The sequence below is a fragment of the Mobula hypostoma genome, chromosome 11 (assembly GCF_963921235.1).
Source record: "Mobula hypostoma chromosome 11, sMobHyp1.1, whole genome shotgun sequence".
In the NCBI taxonomy this organism is placed as follows: Eukaryota; Metazoa; Chordata; class Chondrichthyes; order Myliobatiformes; family Myliobatidae; genus Mobula; species Mobula hypostoma.
The window spans coordinates 58978236-59002166 of record NC_086107.1 but is presented as its reverse complement, the minus strand read 5'-3'; the positions used below and the strand labels follow the sequence as shown (position 1 = coordinate 59002166).

The window sequence follows — 23931 nt, the reverse complement described above, 5'->3', positions numbered from 1 at the left end:
TTTCAGCCGCTGAAGGTGAGGCATCCGAGCCTTCGTGTTCTACTGGGAGTGGTATAGCGCAGCTGTGGTGACTGAAGATTTGAAATGGATATATGCATATTCACTGTTGCTGTATTTTCACTGATATTCTATGTGGGTTTCTTGACTCGTATGCATCAAGCCACAGCGTTGCGGGGTGGTGAGGTGGGCCTTGGGAATCTTATTATCTGATTGTGATCTCGTGCATGCTTACTGTGTGTGACCATTGGTAATGTGTTTTTGCACCTTGACCCCATAGTAACGCTGTCTCGTTTGGCTGTATTCATGAGTGTTCATATATGATTAAATCACAATTAAACTTGAATTGAATTGAATTGAAATTCACCATTCCTAAAAGCTCCTGTTGTTTTTTAGTAGTACATGGTGGTGGGAAAGCCATACTAGCGGCTACTTTTGATGGGAGAGGCTTCACACCTTCTGTGAAAATGTGATTACCAAGAAAGTCAATGGTTGCTAATCTAAACTCGCATTTTGCGGGGTTAATAATCAACCCATGTTGGCTGAAGCACTTGAAAAGTGTAAGGAGATAGGATAAGTGTTCGGAATTGGATGCACTGGTGACAGGTGTGCCATCCAAGTAAAAAATCTTAAGTTGTTTTATACAGAGTCCATCAGCTGTTGGAAAGTCTGTGCTGCATTTTTCAGTCTAATGGGATGCACAGAAACTCAAAAAGGCAAATGGGGTTATCACAGCTGTTTTAGGAATGTCCTCCAAGCATACACACACCTGATTGTAGCCTCTAACTAAACTGACTTTGGAAAAATTGACTTTCCAGCTAAACATGCTGAAAAGTTTTGGATTTGTGGGACCGATATCGATCAGGGAAGGGGGTGGGGTGGTGTTAACGTTGATAAGGTGTTGGTAATCGCCACATGGGTGACAGCCACCATCGGACTTAAGGACCAAATGGAGGGGCAAAGCCCAGAGGCTATTCAACCGACGTATACTGCCAAGTCTTTCTATGTTGGCACGCTCAGCCTTTGCCAGCTTTTCTGGGTCCTGTCTACATGTAAGGACATGGACAAGTGGGCCAGTTGTGGAAAAGTAGTGCTCGACCCCATGTTTTGTTACTGTCATAGATAATGTGGGTTTGGTGAGATTTGGGAATTCACCCAGCAGTCGAGTAATCTCACATGTGGTGGTGCATGCACCTGACAGAGTCGTGGGAAACTTACTGGACGAGCGGGGTAATGATCCAAAATCTTTGATATCCACAATCTGGCAGTTCTTAAGATCGACCAACAGTCCTTGGGCATACAGGAAATCTGCATCAAGCAGAGGTCTAGCCATTTTAGCCAGGACGAAATCCCATGTGTAACATCGCCCACTGAGAATGTGTCCCTTGTCGTGCCCTGTAAGTCTGGATCTTGCTGCTGCTGGCACCCGTCAGTGAGATTTCGTTGCTCTTTGCCTTCTCATCAGTAGGTGACGCTGGCAGTACACTCAGTTGAGCACCCACATCACACAAGAAGTGTTTCTCTGAAAGGGTGCCCGTAATGAACAGTCGACAACCCTGGCAGCTGAAACCCACAGTGTTCACAGACCTCTGGGATCCAGATGTGTTGGCACTGTCAAAGCTGCAAGGTGGTCGGTACTTCCCAGCATTCCTACCAAAGCGATAATGGTAAAAACACAGGCCCGGTATTGTCTGTTTGGTAGCTGTGGGCCTTGTATTAGGGGCGTTGCTGACCGGGCTTATTGGGGTAGATAAAGGAGGAGGAATGATGCATTGCTGCCTGGTTGAGTGTAGACTATCAGCCATTTTAGCCATCTCCCTATAGTCGTTCACGGATGCATTAGCGAGGGCCATGCAAACTTGATCACACTTGCTGCATGAAGAATTCTTTAAAAATAAAACCAAGATACCCTTTGGTGTGCTCAGACACTGATAGGCCAAAAGTCAGTAAAAGATGAATTTTCAGTGATGGGTATTTATTGTGTTCAGTCGGGTGTTCTAGTAGACTCACCACTCTCGCAGCTGTGGAGTTGCTGAACAACATTATTACATAGAAATATTTGGCGTTGTCGGTGGAGATTTCTTGAAGCATGAATTGAACCTCTGCCTGTACGAACCAAGAGACGGCATTTTGCTCTGAAAAGTCTGGCAGTTTCAAAGCGACTGCATTGGGCAGTATGTTCAATAATTTTGGAATTGTCCAAGAGCATCAGGGTCACTAATGTAGGTTTTCGCAAATAAAACGGCGGGGGCATTTTATTTCTCAGAAAAACTGTAGCATCTCATTTATTGAACACCAAAATACTCAACCCAAAGCACACTAAAAATCCTTTATATAATTACGTCATCAGGTCAGACAAGCCTCTTAAAGTGAAACCCCAGCTCAATGTTGTGAATTATATGCATTTCCACCAATTACGTTAACCTACACTGGACTTCAGACTGCTAGACCCAGTGCTTTTACCATCAGGCTTTGACTTCCAGACATCCAAACAGTCTTTGGGTTTTGATCTTCAGTATCAACCTCAGGACTGAATGATGATAGGACCCTAAGCTCCAGGCCTTGAACTGTGGACTCACCAACTCATATACCGAGGGGTCACTGGCCCTTATGCCTCTTGTCTGCATGGACATCCGATCCCAGGACCAACTGACCTCGGCGACTCACTGACCCAGTGAGCCACCAGCCCACAGCCTCGCTGGTCCATCATACACAGCACATGCCAGCCCAAAAGTCATGGATGCCCTCTGTCACATGGCCACATCTCTGTCCTTCGAGCATGGAACAGAGGCCTAGAATCCAAATGTCCTTCATTGCATGTCACACCAATGGCCTTCAAGCGTGGATTGTGGAGCAAATGTCTGGACTCTGCCTCGACTTCCAACTCCTTCACATCCCTGTCCCTAAACCCGAATCTGACTTCTAACTTGCACACATTGCCATCTCTGAAAGCTATCCTGATCCCTACTCCTCCCTCTGTTCCCTAACCCATCCCTATGATCTTACTGTAAGTCTGAACCATGACCTTGTGGAGACCACAGACTACAGTGATACTGATGCTATTTTGGACAGTTTCATTTTTATTGAGCATGCTATTTTTTCATGCTGAATCCTACTCTGTACTGTGTGATATGGATCGTTAATAGGAAAACAAAATGTACAATTTTCTTTTGCAGATAATATAGATTTCCTTTGGCTTCAATACAAAGTGAGTGTAAAAGCTAATAATAGCAGAGTTTACGAAATGTTCTAAATGCTAAGCATGGCACTATCAGACAAGAGCACTTGTGTTGTGCAAACAATTATTAACATAAAGGATGTAATTTCAATGCTTGATGTTTTCTTTTGATAATTGACAGGGCAAGATAGAAATGAAGCTGCCCTTTTACTGGCCTCACTGACGCATTCTGTTTCATTATCAAGCTAATATTTAAACTGAATCTCTGTTATTATCATTGCATTAACCAAGGCAGATTGAAAAGGCTTTGCATGCCACCAGATGAAATACTGGGCAGCTGCAAACGTCACAGAAGTTCTGTATGTGGTCTGCCAGCCCAAGTGATGGACTTTTATCAAGCAAATTAGAATGTTCCTCAATGGTTCCAATTGCCTATCATTAATATTCCATATCCATTCCATTTACTGAACTAATTAATGGTGTTGTGATATTTACAAAAATGCAGTCATCTCAACATATTGCACAGTACAAATTGACTAATAGACTAATATAATTATCATTATTAATTTGTTTTTTTGTGTATATGATCAAAAAATTATTACAGCCAATTGTCTAGAAGTCATGGCTTCTGCTTGATGTGGTGTCTTTTTAGTAAAAGGTATTGGAAATACCTTTTTTTTTAAAAAAAGGGTTTTGAATACAACCTTGAAGCAATGCTGGCTGATATTACAATGATTTGTGTTAGAAGTTCTCTCAGCAAAGCATTTAGTCGGAATGCAAGATGCTCTTCAGTAAACTTCGTTGTGTGATCTCTCAAACTCAATGTAACAGCTATAATCTCCATATAAGCCATTTGGAAAGTTAACTCCCTACTGATGCTGTGGTCAGCATATACTCTTGGTAAAATCCATTAACATTCTATTCTAACATGTAGTAAGTGAAAAATGGTTGAAATACATTGGCTCACTTGAAAGGTGGGATTGGTTTATTTTGCTGAGTTCTTGAGGAGCACAATAGCTCTTCTCTATCATCTGGACACAGATTCTGGTAACCCATTTTCTATTCCTGTCCATAATACCTCCAGGGAAATGACCAGCAGAGGGAATGCTGTCCCTTTGAATTGAACATCTCAAGATGATTAGAGATCATATTAAAGCCCCTTTAGAAATGTGCTTGTACATGGTGGAAAACGATTCATTTTTTTCACTTTTTTCCTCCTGCCATCAAATTTCTGAGCATACCTCATTATTTTGCTCTTATTTGGACTATTTTATTTTTATATGTTTTTATTGTAATTTATTGTAACTTTTGCGTATTGTACTGTACTGTTGTGAAAACACAAATTTCACAATATAATATGATTCTGATTCTTACTCTTTTTGTTTGTGGGTTATACGTAATTTTAAATAATGAAACAACACCATCTGCCTTTCTACAAGTTGTATCAGATATTTTATCTCATTGAATGCTTTAATCAAAAGCAGAACATCAAAATTCTTTGTTGGCTGAACACATTGTCAAGAAAGAGACAGATTGAGAAAGTCTCAGGTCTGTGCTGAGTTACCAAGTTTATAATCATCAAACTTAGAAAACCACCCCTGTTGTAGTAAAGTCTCTGGGACAACGATCAGGTGAGGTGATTATTTGTTCAAAGTGGAATGCTCTCTCCCTCAAGGACACAGATGAAATATCAGAAGTAGATAGATGCATATTAACAGGGGCCAACAGTGCTTTCCTTTTTCCTTTACAGATAATACCATATAATTTGCAATCGACTGGAATGGAAAGAAAACCAGGTTCTGTTTTCAGTCCTGACGAAGGGTCTCGGCCTGAAACGTCGACTGCGCCTCTTCCTATAGATGCTGCTTGGCCTGCTGCTTTCACCAGCAACTTTGATGTATGTTGCTTGAATCTCCAGCATCTGCAGAATTCCTGTTGTTTCTGTTTTCAGATCTATCATTTTAGGCTGTTATCAGCACTGATCTGGCAATATATATTTCACTTAGTCTGGCACGGGTGAAGTAAATATTGGAAGTACTAGCATATCAGGCAGCATCTACGAAGCAAGAAGTACGATTAGTTTTCCAGCCCTTTTGTTGGAAACATGAAATGTAGACAATTGTTGTTGCCTCAAGATTCACCATGTTGGAGAAGCTCTCAAGAATTACTTATTATGATGCGGTTATTAATCCTTATAGTCTTTGGGGACTCTTGTCACGTTCCTGATTTTAAAAAACCGTGAGAAAAAGGATCCTGAGTGCATGTAGGAAAATGAGCTGTTATAATCAGAAAAACAGCTGTGTTTGATGAAGGAAAATATCTGGTGCTTAAAAAGAACTAGATGCTACAACAAGGAGGTATTGGGCTGGGTCCTGACAACAACCTGAAACCAAAAGGACAGCAGATCCTGCACAGAGCCAAGTATTAATATGTCCTGTTCTTGGAGTCAGCTCTTACAATTCCCAGACTCAACACCATCGAGGACAAACCGATACTTAAGAGGCATTTCTATAGTCACATCAATAGACAAGGCATACATGGATATGGTCCTAAAGTGAGCAAATGGAATTTGCGTAGTCGGACAACAGAAAGGGGAGCAATCATGCGGTGAGTTGAAAGGCCGTTGATGACTCTATGATTCTTAAGCAGCTCATTTAACCAAGATGCCAAACATACACTCTTTCCTTTCCCACTGCACACCATGGCTACACTGTCACTACTACAAAAGGCACTGCTGTTTTTAACAAGACTACTCCAAAAGCATCTCATACTCTCAGAACTTCTGCTACTAAGAGCAGCAGATACATATGATCACAATCACCTCTGCTTCCCCTCTAAGCCACCTACTATCTTGATTTGGAAATAAATTCCTTTATCCTCACTGTAACACAGTCCAACAGCACTGCAGGAGAACTTGACCAGAAAGGCTGCAGTGGTCCAAAATAGTAGTCCGCTACTGCCAAGAGCAATTGGAGATGGACCATCAGTGCTGGCTTTATCAATGATCAGCAAGTCTTGAATAATATGCATAAAATTTTGGTTATTTTCTATAAAGTTAAGGACAGATCCATCTCAAGGTAGTTGATAGTGAATCATTTAAATTGAACATGTGGGAGAAGGAGCTGTGAAACTTGGAATAAGCCATGGAGCTGGAAGGTGTGACGGAGACTTTAGTAAATTTTTGAAATCCGTTTATTTTAATTTACCTGTAGTTATAATAGAGTGGATCACATTCATCTCTAGTCCTGTCTAATTTCTCAAGACGATCCTTCAACAGATGCTTGTTTATATAACTCTGTCGTACACATTGGCCCAATATATCTAATTGAAGTGTGCAATAATTTAGGAGTGGAGATTGGCCCCACTGCAACAGTAAAACTAATGCCTAGCATTTGGATTATATGTACATCAAGTTAACTATTTCTACCCCATGAGATTACGAAGACAACTTTTGTTAAATGATTCACTGTCTACTTGTTAAGACGTGTAATAATACATTTGTATTGACTCGCTTCTTTTTACTAATGTTCCTGATGCAGTTAGATTGGACTGGGAAATGTCACATAAAAATATTCATCCCGAATAATAAAGATTAGCTTGGACGCATACACATTTGCCTGAGGGTTGCAAATTCAAGTTGAAACCATGGGCAACGGCTGCCATCTGACAGGCCAGAGATCAGCTCCAGTTAATGATATTGCATGATGAATAAATCCAAAGCATACATGACAGTGGTGCCTTTATCAAAGTGCCCTTTCACATGTGCTTCTCGCTGCCTTTCTGGACCCCAGCATTCGATGCCCTTTTAACATTTCACATCTTTTGCAAGCAGCCTCTGATGTGGCAAAAAGTGCTTTGATGTATGCTTGCTCTTCAGTGCTTGAACCTGCGGGCCTGCCTGAGGATCACATGGAAAATAAAAACTACGACACCCTGTAGATTAGTGTTCTTAGCAACCACATCTACCTTTACTTGCACGTGAGCTCTTCAGTGCTTTGGAATGCTACTTTCAAGGCAATTGGATAATAATTATAATCTTTTACCTTATTTGACATTGTAAATGAAGAACAATAGATAATTAGGAACTTAGTGACTGTTGTAATTATGTGGTAGTCACAGCTCAGAAACAGGTCTTCATTCAGAACATCTGGTCTTTGTGCTGAATGCTAGCCTCTTCCTATTCTACTATAGGCTGCGTTAGGAAAACATTTTGCTCTTTATCTGCTAGTTTGCACCTCCACTTCCCACTAGACCAGTCAGAGTCAACAGTTATCCATGGGAAGGAGGTGTTAGTTATGCTGCTTTCTGTGGTGACTTTGTTATTAGTATGAAATGCTTCATGTTCTGACATTCGTCATGTAAAGAAGTTGTTACAAAGCTCTTTACAGATTTAGATCAACTGGGTAGTTTAGCATTTAGAGTGAAGAACTGGACTGTGACTGCCACTTGGACAATTACCTGCTGCTTTCATATAATCACAGCTTTAGTGCAATTGTCTCCAATTTTCCACTGCTATGACCATAAGACCATGAGATCATGTTTTGCTTCTTCCAATGTTTGGCTATTGATTGAAAGCATGGAAAGGAAAGCCAAGATTTGTGAATTCATCACCTGGTCAAACCACCCCACAAGCTCTTCTTATTTACAAGGTTTGAAACTTGATTTCTGTATATCTGATCTCCTATGAAGGGATGGACATTGAAAGACATCTTGAATAAAATGAAGCAGGTAACCTGATTGCTAATGTTTCACCTGCACGTCATAAGATCATGATGTAGGAGAAGAATTAGGCAATTTTCCCCATCAAGTCTGCTCCACAGTTCAATCATGGGTGATTTTTATGTGCATGCAGCCTGGTACAGCCGTTCCAATCTATTCTTACTTTCTTCTTCTTACTTTTTAACTTACGCTATTTCTTGTATTTTTTTTCTCATGGTAACACGTCGAAGCTGCACCTTCTCTAACATGCTGGTAGAGAGAGTTTTATTTGGGTTCTTTTTAGCGCTGGAAAAGGTTACGTCCCGACACGTGGGACAGAAGCAAGGTCACATTGTGTATTCAAGGGACCAGCTAATACCAGCCGGTTTAGTGAGCAGAGCGGCGGACACCCCTGCTGAAATCCAGAGGAAAACACACAGAGGGGGATCACAAAGTCGAGGAAAGAGGACTGGGTCGAGACAACAGAGACTTATGGAGAAGAGGAGTTCAGTGGGTAATACCATTGCGGCTGACCGGAAGTGCACTGAGAGCGGTAAGCGTAAAGGAGTTGGGTGCTTACTGATCTGGTCAACAACAGATGGTGCAATCCGGGTCATATTACGATCGAGGAACATGTTTGTAGACCGGATATTGAACTTTTTACTGTTGGACTTCGGCCACATTCCACCGTGATACAACACTTGGCGGCACGGGAGGTCGTTCCTGCCTGTGGCCATCGAATGTGCAGCTCCTCCCGTGGAGGGTCAGACATCCTGAGCCAATAGACTGGTCCTGGACTTATTTTCCATCTGGCATAGTTTGCATTTTGTTGTTTGATTGTTTGTGGTTTTTGTATTGCTACATTTACGCTCTATTCTTGGTTGGTGCGGCTGTAACAAAACTAAATTTCCCTCGGGATTAATAAAGTATATCTATCTATCTATTTTGTATCCCTCAATACCATTCTCCTGCCTTCTCTGCATAATCTTTGATGCCTTGACTAATCAGGAGCCTATCAACCTCTGCTTTAAATGTACTCAAAGACTTGGCCTCCATGGCTGTTGATAGCAATGAATTCCAGAGGTTCACCACTCTCTGGCTAAAGGAATGCCTCCTCATCCCTGTTCTAAATGGACCTCCTTCTATTCTGAGGCTGTGCTCTCTGGCCCTAGACTCTCCTGCTATTGGAACCATCCACTCTATCGATGTCAATATCACACACACACACACACACACACACACACACACACACACACACACACACACACACACACACACACACACACACACACACACACACACACACACACACACACAGACACACACACACACAGACACACACAGACACACACACACACACACACAGACAGACAGACAGACAGACACACACACACACACACACAGACAGACAGACACACACACACAGACACACACACACACACACACACACACACACACACACACACACAGACACACACACACACACATACACACACACACACACACACCAGTCCATGTTGCCTCACTGTATCCAAGCTGCGGAGCAGCCTCATGTTACAGGTTGGAAGGTACCCGGTACCCTACTTGGTACTTAGTAACTGTTCAATCTCTAACCTCTCCAAAGCCCCATAGTTTTGATCAAACTGGCCCCTCACTATGTAGCTAGCTTCCAACATAGCTCAGCATGACATGACCATTTGCAATGATCCTGGATTTCAAATAGCCTTCTTCCCACAAATCTTATCAGCTCCAATACAATGGGAATGTGTGTTTTATAGGATACTCTGTTAATTCTGGATGCATTGGATGCTATGTCCGATCTTGATGACTCTTCCTGTATCATGTTTAGCACCTTCTGAAAGCTGTGAATGAATTTTTGAATAGGGAACATTTTTATTTCCTTCGTAATTTACAAAACTAATTGAAGAATAAAGTTTTATTATGAACTATGTTGGATCTGCCTGCTTCCATTTTCATTTGCAATAAGATGGAATGATGTCTGTCATGACAAGTGCTGTTTATGACTGTGTAAATTGCTGAAAATTGTTATGTCTTGATGAGTGACTTCAGCCAATACACCAGCGTGACATGCAGCTCAATAACACATTAATGCCTATGTACCATTTAATCTCTTGTGCCTATTCCAGCACTCAGTGAGGTTACGACTGCTGTGTGAACTTAGTCAATATATTTGCTTTTGCCCATATTCTTTGGTTAACAGATACTGTTTTTTGATTTGAAAGTAATGACCTACGTAGCAACAAATGGCATTCGTAGAGACAGAGAGGAATACAGCATGGAAACAGATTATCCTGTCCATTGAGTCTGCACCAACCACAAACCGCACATTTACACAATCCTTAAGGCCAATTTATACTTCTGTGTCAAATCTACGCCATAGGTACGGCATAGCCGCGTACCCTACGCCGTAGCCTGACGCGCACCTCCCCAAAAATGTAACTACGCGTCGCAGCGACGCAAACTGCAACAACTGTGATTGGTCCGCTTGGTAGCATCGCATTTCCTCCTACGCATTTTCGGTTGCTTCTTCTTGTCAAATCGTCAAATCTACCTGCCAATGTCTGAAAATATTTGAAACGCATTTTGTCGTCCGTGTCTGTTAGTGGCTCGACAAGCACAGAAAATTCACTCTCCTTCTGCCTCAATCCGTTCAATGGTCGTACACACCATCTCCCCCGATGTCTTCTCTCTTTTCTGCATTGCAGTAATTTCAATAAAAGTAACTCTTGTTCAACATTTATTAGCTCCAACCCCAACATGATGCGCTCAGTTTCAGTCACCATTGTTTGAAGTACACAAAGAAACTCAACATGAAGAAACTCAACACAGTGGCATAGAAACCCCACCACCAACTAGCATTTTGGCGGTGAATTTCAGAGCGACGCAGACACACCAACTCACAAGTATAAATGTTTCACAACGGCGTAAGCCACTTGCATAGGCTACGGCGTAGAGCCTACGCAGAAATGTAAATCAGCCTTTACATCAATTACACAGCTCCTCCAGATTCTAACGTTGGCTCATAACTTCTCACTCAATGTCAGCAAGACCAAGGAACTGACTATAGACTCCAGGAGAGGGAAACCTAATGTCTATGAGGTAGTTCTCAAAGGATCAGAAACTAAGTTCTGGGTGTTACTATTTCCGAGGGCCTGTCCTTGAACCAGCATGTAAGTGCAATTGTGAAGAAAGCACAGCAAAGCCTTAACTTCCTTAGCAGTCTGTGGCGATTTGGCATGACATCTAAAACTTTGACAAACTTTTCTTGATGTGTAGTGGAGAGTGTATTGACTGGCTGCAACACAGCCTGGTATGGAAACACCAATGCCTTTGAAAGGAAAATTCTGCAACAAGTTCTGGATTCTGCCCAGCACATCATGGGTATGAGAAACTAATTGAAATAGGGGCAGGGGAAACGTATCTACTTAATGAGGCACTCACATATGATGTGGTGATGTAATGGCATATGCAATTCACATACGTCTTACATATAACCTATAACGAAATATGTAAAGAATGCTTAATCAAATTATATATTTACAATATTACTGAAATATTGAATACACAACCGAAAGTACTTGCTGATCCCCCCAACCACCATGGAGCACATCTAGATAAATGCTGTTGGAGGAAAGCAGCATGCATCATCCGAAATCCCATCCACCCAAGTCATGCTCTCTTCTTGCTGCTGCCATCAGGTAGAAGGTACAAGAGCCTCAGGACTCACGCTACCAGATTCAAGAGCCGTTACTATCTCCCAACCATCAGGTTCTTGAATAAAAGCAGATAATTACACTCACTTGCCCCATCATTGCAATGTTCTCACAACCAATTATCTCACTTCAGAGATTCTTTATCTCATGTTGTCATTACTATTTATTTATATTTGCACAGTTAATTGTCTTCTGCACTCTGGTTGATCTTTCATTGATCCTGTTATAGTTACTATTTTAAAGATTTGCTGAGTATTCCCTTTGGAAAATGAATCTCAAGGTTGTATATGGTGACATATCAATCAAATCAAGTTTAATTGTCATTCAAACCATACATGGACACAGCCAAATGAGACAGTGTTCCTCTGTGGCTGACGTGCAAAAACATACATCTGCATTCAAAATAGCAAGAAAGGAAAAAACAAATTTTTAGACCAAGTTCCCGAGCAGCAAGTCCCACAAATTGATGGTTCCCGCAGTCTTACATGTAATTCCACTGATCCAGCACTGGATGGCAGCACAGCTGCGAGATGCCACTCCCAACCGAATCCAGATTCCATGCTGCAACACAATCCCGAGGATTGAGGACTAGTCCTAGCTACAAGGTGAGACTGCTGCCTTGCTGCCTGTCACATCACCAAAGAAGGGAAGCTGGCCTGTGGCAATCAACGTCCAACAGGGCCTTATGATTGCAAAATAACACGTCCAAGACAGTCCCTTGCGATTCCTTTGCATGCCGCCTTTGCCCCAACTCCAGTGCCTCTGTGTAGCAAGCAGCAACACGGTCTCCACTCAGGTCAGTTTTTCCAAACCCAATCTGGCTTCTCCTGCAGCCCGATGGTCTGGCTCAAATCCCCTGGCTGTCTCCTCTGAACAATGAGCAGCTCACTGATGCTGTGGGCCTGCGGTATAGGTAGTTACTGGAGTAAAGAATAGTCTTACAATGTATAAAAACACATTTAACAAGGAAACAAAAGCACCTTTGGTTGGCTCCTGAGAGGCTACTGTGTGCATACATGCCACCATCTTACTGGAAGAAGCCTGTCCAATTTCTCTCTATACCCTTCCTCTAGCACCTATCCAATCTCTTTCATGTGTGTACTTCAATAATAAAATTTATTTTGGACTCTGGACTTTGGTCATAACTCAGGGCAAATTGTAGTGGCCAATTAGCTGACCAAGCTGGATATCTTTAGGAGATAGGAGGAAACAAAAGCCGCCAGAGGAAACCCTTGTGGTCACATGAAGAATGTGCATACTCCATGCAGATAGCATCTAAGGTCAGGAGCAGTGTTTCTACTAGCTGTACCATTGTTTTGCCCATTCTCCTTCATGGGGAAGTTCCAAATTCCTATCCGACTCTGCGTGTGGAGGTTTCATCCAACTTCAATCCTAAAAGCATGGGCTCCAACTTTTGGTCTATCCCCCTGTCAACCAGCAAGAACTTTCGGTTATGTATTCTATATTTCAGTAATATTGTAAATATATCATTTGATTAAGCATTCTTTACATATTTTGTTATAGGTTATATGTAAGACATATGTGAATTGCATATGCCATTACATCACCACATCATAAGTGAATGCCTCATTAAATAGACACATTTCCCCTGCCCTATGCTTTTCTTTCGATTCATTTCTAGAGTTACAGAACATAGCAGTGGTGAACAGGAAGATTTAAAATGAACCCAAGATGACTATCTTCATGTTGAAGCACTACATGTCTTTCTTCGGAAGAGGAGAGCGAGACGTTTGAGTTTGAGCACATTTTTTTTGGAAGGGAAGAGAGACATACAAGTTTTTAAAAAAAGGCAGATATGGATGAAGTTAACAGGCAATGAGAATGGCAACAGGATCATAAACAGTGAGTATTGTGTGATAATAATAGCTCCAATCAAAGATAGACATGTTTGATTGCACAAAAGATAACTGGGGGGTGTATGCTGAATGGATTGAGCAGTATTTTGAAGCAAATGTAAAAGCTATGTGAAATGAGTGCCAGTTTTGCTGAGTGCCATTGGTGGAAAAGCAGACAGTTTGCTTAAAAGTTTAACTGCTCCAACCAAACCAGATGAAATTAGCTTTGCTGATGTCATGACTGAAAAGCAGCAACATTTAGAACGGTTGTTGATTGTAGAATGCTTTAGGTTTCATAAGGGGAATACAAAAGAAGGGACTTCTATTTTAGAACATATGGCTGAACTGAAGAAATTGTGCAAGCATTGACAGTTTGGTGATGTGCTTAATCTTGTACTGAGAGATTATTTAGTTTGTGGAATCTTGCAAGAAAGCATTCAAAAATGGCTCCTAACTGAAGAACAACTCACATTTAAAAGAGCAGCTGAAATCGCTGTGTGAATGGAAACAGTGGATAGAGATGGAATTGAGTTACACCCAGGGATGAAAGTAAACATGAACAAAATTGCACATCTAAAGAGAAACCGGCCTGACCAAATAAATGGTGTTACCATTGTAGTAGGGGCTCACATAAATCTGAGCAATGCAGATTTAAAGTAAAACTTGCAGAAAATGCAAACAATTAGGACACAGAGCATGTCAAGCAGACAGAAATAAACTGCACAGGGAAAAGATAAAGATTAAAAGTCAAGTTGTAGTTTCCAACAGAGCACTAAGCTGCATGCTGTTGATGTAAAATCTGATAATGATGAGAGTGACACATGACTGAGTCACACTGAGATTTACAATGTGAAAACTAACAGGAGACAAGCAATACGGCTTACACCAGAAGTTAATGGCAAATGAATTAAAGTGGAATTTGATACTGGCTTGGCTGTTTCAGTCTTTCCACAAAATGAGTGAATGACATTTCACAGATACTGAAATGAAGCCTGCAGCTATCCAACTAAGAACTAATACTGGAGAACAGGTAACTCCTGTGGGAATGATATTCATAAAAGTGAAATCCAACAACCAACAAACCACATTGGGCTTGTATGTAGTGAAAACAGGAGGGCCAGCATTGTGGGGCTGTAATTTGCTTGAGACAACTACAACTTGATTGTAGATCCATCCACCATTTGCATGCCACATCCCCTGCAAAAGAGTCAGCTGAAAACGACTTGAGAAACATACTGGATGATGCCACAGCAGTGTTCAGGGATGGCCCTGAAAAATTCAAGTATGTCAAGGGTGAAATAGAGTTAAATGAAAAGCCACTCCCAAGTTTTACAAAGCCCGTCCGTTTCCTTATAATATCTGAGATAAAGTAGCCAGTCAGCTTGATCACATGGAGGCTGAAGGCATTCTTTCCAAGATTGACTGAATCTTGGTCCCAGGAGCCAAGAAGAATGAATCTGTCAGGATCTGTAGTGATTTTAAAGTCACCATCAACCCAGCACAGAAAGTAGATCAACATCCTATGCCCAAGATCGAGGATATCTTTGCAAATTGTTCTGGAGGGAAACACATCAGCAAAGTGGAGTTGGCTGAGGCCTAACCACAGGTGGAGATGGAAGAAGAGTCCGAAGTATTTCTCACCATAAACACTCAAAGGGCTTTATCACTCTTATAGGCTTACTTCTGGAGTACCATCTGCATCTGCACTCCGGCAGAACACTATGGACCAGGTGCTGCAAGGCTGCCCAGGCACTCAGTGTTACCTGGATGACTTCCTTGTTACTGGTGACGATGACAAGGAATAGCTCCAGAATCTCAAAACAGTGTTAAAAGGTTAGATTATGGGCTCACCCAAGCACAAGGCAACAAGTGTGAATTCTTTAAGCTAAACATCATTTACAGTACTGTGGTGACATTATTCATGAACACGGATTACAGAAAGGTGCTGAGAAAATTCAAGCAGTGGTGGATGCCCCAAGGCCAAAAGATGTGTCGTCCTTGTGGTCCTGTTTAGGATTTGTTGATTGCTATAAAAGGCTCCTGCCAAAACTGACTACTGTGCTCCACCCCTTGAATTCATTACTACAGATTGAGAAGAAATGGAAATGGACAAAGCAGTGTGAGGTGGCTTTCCAAACAGCAAATAAAATGGTGACTTCAGAGACTATACTTATACAGTATAATCCACATCGTCCAGTCAAGCTCGCCTATTGCACTTCGTCTTACGGTGAAGATGCAGACATGTTGCATTTTATGACTGATGAAAACGAATGCCCTATCGCTCATGTTCCTTTGCTTCATGTTCCCTTTCCACTGCAGAGACAAATTACACACAGACTGTTAGAGGGGGCTTGGGTCTAGTTTGGTGTGTAGAACATTTCAATCAGTACCTGTATGGGAGAGAGTTTGCACTCGGTACTGGTCATCAACCATTAGTGTCCATTTTTAATCTACAGAATGATGTTCCACTAACAGCAGCAGAAAAAAGTGCAGAAATAACTCTGTTTCTGGGAAGACACTGTTAGGTAGCATTTTGAAGTTAGGTTATATAGTAAAACATTGACTTCAGCAACCAGTCTCTAGACGTGAATGTGGATTGTAGATTAAATTTAAAATGCAGCGCTTGGAGATATGGACAGCAGTTAGCTGGAAAACCAAACAATGCTGATTAACAATCATTTGGGGTGTCTGGAGTGTGGATGCGAAGAAGGAGTTGTGTAAGTTCAAAGGAAGCTTTGCAGATACACTGTAAATATAGAATTGTCCATTGATCTTCAGCAGCTAATATGTCGTGCAATATTGGGTCAAACTTGTCTCTTCCTCCAGAGAGTGTCCCACTTTGTTGAATAAAAGACTGGTATTATATCTGCCAGCTGCATCTCTCTGGTGACTTTGTTCATGTTACAACAGGCACAATTACAAGGTTGAATTCAAGAGGACAACTAATCCTGAAAATGCTGATTTATAAGTAGATACCTGAAAAAATTTATTAAAGCGGATACTGCTCTTGATGTATTAGAATCATAGAGTTATAGAGAAGTACAGCTCAGAAGCAGGCACTTTGGCCCATCTATTCCATAGCTGTTTACATGGCCTTAGACCACCTGGACAATACAAACACCTATGTCTGGATGCTGTTCATCAACTATAGCTCAGCATTTAACACCATTATTCCAACAATACTGGTTGATAGGTTACAGAACCTGGGCCTCTGTACTTCCCAATGCAATTGGAAGACCACAATCTGTGCGAATTGGTGATAATATCTCTTCCTTGCCGACGATCAACACTGGGGCACCTCTTTCTATACCCATAACTTTGTGGCTAGGCATAGCTCAAATATCATCTATAAATTTGCTGATGATACAACCATTGTTGGTAGCATCTCAGATGGAGACGACAGGGCGTACAGGAGCGAGATATACCAACTAGTGGAGTGGTGTTGTAGCAACAACCTTGCACTCAATGTCAGTATGAAAGAGCTGATTGTGAACTTCAGGAAGGGTAAGACAACGGAACACATACCAATCCTCATAGAGGGATCAGAATTGGAGGGGGTGAGCAGTTTCAAGATCTCTGAGGACCTAACCTGGTCCCAACATATTGATGCAGCTATAAAGAAGCAAGACAGTGACTATACTTCATTAGGAGTTTGAAGAGATTTGGTATGTCAACAAAAATACTCAAAAACCTCTATAGATGTACTGTGGAGAGCTTCTGATAGGCTGCATCACTGTCTGGTTTGGGGGAGGGGAGCTACTGCACTGGAACGAAAGAAGCTGCAGAGGGTGTGAATTTAGTCAGCTCCATCTTGGGTACTAGCCTCCAAAGTACCCAGGACATCTTCAAAGATTGGCGTCTCAGAAGGGCAGCATCCATTATTGAGGACCCCCAGCACCCAGAGAATGCCCTTTTCTCACTGTTACCATCAGGAAGGAGGTACAGAAGCTTGAAGGCACACACTCAGAGATTCAGGAACAGCTCCTTCCCCTCTGCCACCTGATTCCGAAATGGCCATTAAACCGATGAACACTACCTCACTTTTTAAATATATATTATTTCTGTTTTTGCATAATTTTTATCGATTCAATATACATATATTGTAACTGATTTAGTTATTTACTTATTTTTAGTTTTTTTCTATATTATGTACTGGATTGAACTGTTGCTGCTAAGTTAACAAATTTCACGATACATGCCAGTGATAATAAACCTGATTCTGATTCTAACTCACTGAACTGTCTTTGCAAAACTTCATCACTTGTCCTATTAGGTATCCATAGAATAATAGAACCATAGAACACTACAGCACAGAAAACAGGCCATGTGGCCCTTCTAGTCTGTGCCGAAACTTTATTCCGGTAGTCCCATTGACATGCACCCAGTCTATAACCCTCCAGACTTCTCCCATCCATGTATCTATCCAATTTATTCTGAAAACTTAAGAGTGAGCCTGCATTTACCACATCAAATGGCAACTTGTTCCACACTCCCACCACTTTCTGAGTGAAGAAGTTCCCCCTAATGTTCCCCCTAAACCTTTCCCCTTTCACCCTAAAACCATGTCCTCTCGTATTTATCTCTCCTAATCTAAGTGGAAAGAGCCTACTTGCACTTATTCTGTCTATACCCCTCATAATTTTGTAAACCTCTATCAAATCCCCCCTCATTCTTCTACACTCCAAGGAATAAAGTCCTAACCTGTTCAATCTTTCCCTGTAACTCAACTCCTAAAGACCCGGCAACATCCTAGTAAGTTTTCTCTGCACTCTTTCAATCTTACTGATATCCTTCCTACAGTTAGGTGACCACAACTGCACACGATACTCCAAATTTGGCCTCACCAATGTCTTATACAACTTCCCAATAACATCCCAACTCCTACACTCAAAGCTTTGATTTATGAATGCCAGGATGTCAAAAGTCTTCTTTACAACCCTGTCTACCTGTGACACCACTTTCAGGGAATTATGTATCTGAACTCCCAGATCCCTTTGTTCCTCCACACTCCTCAGTGCCCTACCATTTACTGTGGATTTCCTACCTTGATTTGTCCTTCCAAAATGCAACTCCTCACACTTGTCTGCATTAAAATCCATCTGCCATTTTCTGACCCATTTTTCCAGTTGGTCCAGATCCCTCTGCAAGCTTTGAAAGCCTTCCTCGCTGTCCACAACACCTTCAATCCTAGTGTCATCAGCAAACTTGCTGATCCAATTTACCACATTATCATCTAGATCATTGATATGGACAACAAATAATGATCCCAGCACAGATCCCTGACGCACACCACTAGTCACAGGCCTCCAGTCTGAGAAGCAATCATCCACTACCACTCTCTGTCTTCCCCCACACAGCCAATTTTGAATCCAGATTACAACCTCTCCATGGATATCTAGTGTCTGAACCTTCTGAACTAACCTCCCATGTGGAACCTTGTCAAAGGCCTTACTAAAGTCCATGTAGACAACATCCACAGCCTTTCCTTCATCTACTTTCTGGGTAACCTGCTCGAAAAACTCTACAAGATTCGTTAAACACAACCTACCACGCACAAAGCCATGCTGACTATCCTTAATCAGCCCTTGGCTGCCCAAATACTTGTATATCCGATCTCTCAGAACACCTTCCAATAATTTACCTACTACTGATGTCAGGCTCACCGGCCTGTAATTACCTGGTTTACTTTGGAGCCTTTTTTAAACAACGGAACAACATGGGCTGCTCTCCAATCCTCCGGCACTGCACCCGTGGCTAAGGGCATTTTAAATACTTCTGCCAAGGCCCCTGCAATATCTACACTAGTCTCTCTCAAGTTCCGAGGAAATATCATGTCAGGCCCGGGGGATTTATCTACCTTCATTCACTGTAAGGCAGCAGGCACCTTCTCCTCTTAATATGTATATGTTCCATGACACTATTGCTTGTTTCCCTTCCTTTCATATACGCTATGCTAGTTTCCTGAGTAAAGACTGATGCAAAAAACTGTTTAAGATCTCTTCCATCTCGTGAAGCTCCACACATAGACGACCACTCTGATCTTCTAGGGGACCAATTTTGTCCCTTACGATCCTTTTACTCTTAATATACTTGAACAAACCCTTCGGGTTTACCTTCACATTATCTGCCAAAGCGACCTCATGTCTTCTTTTTGCCTTCCTGATTTCCTTCTTTAGTATTTTCTTACATTTTCTATACTCTTCAAGAACCTCATTTGTTCCTTGTTGTCTATACCTGCTATATACTTCTCTCTTTTCCTTAACCAGATCGCCAATATCCCTTGAAAACCAAGGTTCCCTATGCCTGTTAACTTTGCCTTTAATCCTGGCAGGAACACGCAAACTCTGCACTCTCAAAATTTCGCCTTTGAAGGCCTTCCACTTACTGAACACATCCTTGCCAGAAAATAACTTATCCCAATCCACTATTCCTAGATCCTTTCTCATTTCCACAAAATTGGCCCTTCTCCAATTTAGAAACTCAGCTCGAGGACCAGATCTATTCTTATCCATAATTAACTTGAAACCAATGGTATTATGGTCACTGGACACAAAAATGTCTGCCTACACATACTTCTGTCACCTGGCCAATGCAAATCAAAAGTCTCCCTATTTTGGTAGAGATGATCCAAAGGGAAACCAGACAATACCTCACAATGTCTCAGGTCTAACATGGCAACCAAAATGGCTGGAATGTGGAACGGAAATTCGAATTCCACCATTATTAGAAGCACTGGGATGAACATGCCAGTGATTGCAGGAGGTGGAGGGTTTGCCTTATGTAGGGATTGAGAGAAGTTCATCCAAGCTGAGAGCTAAAGTGTTGGAGGAGCTACACGCTGGCCATTAATCATTGGCTCAAAGTTTTGTCTGGTGTCCTGGGATAGATCACCAGAATGAGCAGCTTGCCATGCACTGTTTGGGATGCAAACACGTCCAGAAGGTGCCAAGAGGAGAGCTTCTCCATCCCTGGGAATGTCCTGCATTGCCCTGGAAGAGGATTTATGTGGATTTTACTGGACCATTCATTGGCACAAATTTCTTTGTAGCAGTGGATGTATCTACAAAACATTCAGAATTGTTCCCAATGATATACCTGCTGATTGCTATTTGAAATTCTGCTAACTGTGGTGGCATGAGCAAATTTATAGATGGTGTTTGAGCCGAGTTCTTCATAGTTGCCCTCAAATTGCTTGGAGCATACACAAGCGTCCACTCATTGTATCTGCACAATAGTCACTGCAAATCTCCTCCAAGGGATATATGTGGAGTACAACAGCAAAAGTATTTTGTAAAATGGCATCCATTATTGTTGGTTCACCATAGATATTTCATCTTTATGCTTGGGGTTGTGCTGCTGCTCTCAAATTTGCATGTTTTGGGTAAGAAGTGCTGTTCCTTTAAAGCTGTTGTCACCAGCACATGTGAAACTCCACATGTTTGTAGTATGCACCCCATTGAAATCTGCTCACCTTTACCGAGGGGAAGGGGCAGGGAGAAGAAAGGAATTTTGTCCACTGCAGCCATTATCATTCATAAAATAGTTCAAGCAATTAAACCTGAAGAACATTTCACTATCACGAGGAATTCTGCAGATGCTGGAAATTCAAGCAACACTCATAAAAGTTCTGGTGAACGCAGCAGGTCAGGCAGCATCTCTAGGAAGAGGCGCAGTCGACGTTTCAGGCCGAGACCCTTCGTCAGGACTAACTGAAGGAAGAGCTAGTAAGAGATTTAAAAATTGGAGGGGGAGGGGGAGATCCAAAATGATAGGAGAAGACAGGAGATGGAGGGATGGAGCCAAGAGCTGGACAGGTGATTGGCAAAAGGGATATGAGAGGATCATGTGACAGGAGGCCCAGGGAGAAGGAAAAGGGGGAGGGGGGAAAAACCCAAAGGATGGGCAAGGGGTCTAGTCAGAGGGACAGAGGGAGAAAAAGGAGAGAGACAGAAAGAATGCGTGTGTATAAATAAATAACAAATGGGGTACGAGGGGGAGGTGGGGCATTAGCGGAAGTTAGAGAAGTCGATGTTCATGCCATCAGGTTGGAGGCTACCCAGACGGAATATAAGGTATTGTTCCTCCAACCTGAGTGTGGCTTCATCTTTACAGAGTAGGCCGTGGATAGACATATCAGAATGGGAATGAGATGTGGAATTAAAATGTGTGGCCATTGGGAGATCCTACTTTCTCTGGCGGACGGAGCGTAGGTGTTCAGCAAAACGATCTCCCAGTCTGCGTTGGGTCTCGCCAAGAAATAGAAGGCCACATCGGGGGCACCGGACGCAGTATATCACCCCAGCCGACTCACAGGTGAAGTGTCGCCTCACCTGGAAGGACTGTTTGTGGCCCTGAATGGTGGTAAGGGAGGAAGTGTAAGGGCATGTGTAGCACTTGTTCTGCTTACACGGATAAGTGCCAGGAGGGAGACCAGTGGGGAGGGATAGGGAGGACGAATGGACAAGGGAGTTGTGTAGGGAGCAATCCCTGCGGAAAGCAGAGGGGGGGATGGAAAGATGTGCTTAGTGCTGGGATCCCGTTGGAGTTGGCCAAAGTTATGGAGAATAATATGTTGGACCCGGAGGCTGGTGGGGTGGTAGGTGAGGACCAGGGGAACCCTATTCCTAGTGGGGTGGCGGGAGGATGGAGTGAGAGCAGGTGTGCGTGAAATGGGGGAGATGCGTTTGAGAGCAGCGTTGATGGTGGAGGAGGGGAAGCCCCTTTCTTTAAAAAAGGAGGACATCTCCCTCGTCCTGGAATGAAAAGCCTCATCCTGAGAGCAGATGTGGCGGAGACGGTGGAATTGCGAGAAGGGGATGGCATTTTTGCAAGCGACAGGGTGAAAAGAGGAATAGTCCAGATAGCTGTGAGAGTCAGTAGGCTTATAGTGGACATCAGTAGATAAGCTGTCTCCAGAGATAGAGACAGAAAGATCTAGAAAGGGGAGGGGTGTGTCGGAAATGGACCAGGTAAACTTGAGGACAGGGTGAAAGTTGGAGGCAAAGTTAATGAAGTCAACGAGCTCAGCATGCATGCAGGAAGCAGTGCCAATGCAGTCGTTGATGTAGCGAAAGAAAAGTGGGGGACAGATACCAGAATAGGTTTGGAGCATAGATTGTTCCACAAAGCCAACAAAAAGGCAGGCATAGCTTGGACCCATATGGATGCCCATAGCTACACCTTTAGTTTGGAGGAAGTGGGAGGAGCCAAAGGAGAAATTAACTAAAAGGCAGGCATAGCTAAGACCCATACGGGTAACCAAAAAACATTTCACTATAATATCTTACAAGCTGCTTAGGGCCTTTGTTCACATTCCAAGAGAGAAAACTATGTTGAAATCAAGACAGGAGGGAATGGTTTTGGCTCTTTTGTAGGATTTCAAGGCTTAGTTTCTAGTGACTGAAACAAAGAAAAGATGCAGAATATGGAAATATGAACCAAAAGCAGAAAATATGGGAGATGCTCATCATGTCAGGCAGCATCTGTGGGGAAAGAAAAAAGTCAACATTTCAGGTAACATACATCAAAGTTGCTGGTGAATGCAGCAGGCCAGGCAGCATCTATAGGAAGAGGTACAGTCGACGTTTCAGGCCGAGACCCTTCGTCAGGACTAACTGAAGGAAGAGTGAGTAAGGGATTTGAAAGCTGGAGGGGGAGGGGGAGATGCAAAATGGTAGGAGAAGACAGGAGGGGGAGGGATAGAGCCGAGAGCTGGACAGGTGATAGGCAAAAGGGGATACGAGAGGATCATGGGACAGGAGGTCCGGGAAGAAAGACAAGGAGGGAGGGGTGACCCAGAGGATGGGCAAGAGGTATATTCAGAGGGACAGAGGAAGAAAAAGGAGAGTGAGAGAAAGAATGTGTGCATAAAAATGAGTAACAGATGGGGTACGAGGGGGAGGTGGGGCCTTAGCGGAAGTTAGAGAAGTCGATGTTCATGCCATCAGGTTGGAGGCTACCCAGACGGAATATAAGGTGTTGTTCCTCCAACCTGAGTGTGGCTTCATCTTTACAGTAGAGGCGGCCATGGATAGACATGTCAGAATGGGAATGGGATGTGGAATTAAAATGTGTGGCCACTGGGAGATCCTGCTTTCTCTGGCGGACAGAGCGTAGATGTTCAGCAAAGCGGTCTCCCAGTCTGCGTCGGGTCTCACCAATATATAAAAGGCCACATCGGGAGCACCGGACGCAGTATATCACCCCAGTCGACTCACAGGTGAAGTGATGCCTCACCTGGAAGGACCGTTTGGGGCCCTGAATGGTGGTAAGGGAGGAAGTGTAAGGGCATGTGTAGCACTTGTTCCGCTTACACGGATAAGTGCCAGGAGGGAGATCAGTGGGGAGGGATGGGGGGGACGAATGGACAAGGGAGTTGTGTAGGGAGCGATCCCTGCGGAATGCAGAGAGGGGGGGGAGGGAAAGATGTGCTTAGTGGTGGGATCCCGTTGGAGGTGGCGGAAGTTAC

At 42.8% G+C, this 23931-nt stretch overlaps 1 pseudogene; it reads left to right on the top strand.

Annotated features, from left to right (window-relative positions):
• The first annotated feature begins 1536 nt into the window (after positions 1-1536).
• LOC134353471 (cerebellar degeneration-related protein 2-like) overlaps positions 1537-23931 on the top strand; it is a 39135-nt pseudogene continuing 16740 nt past the window's right edge.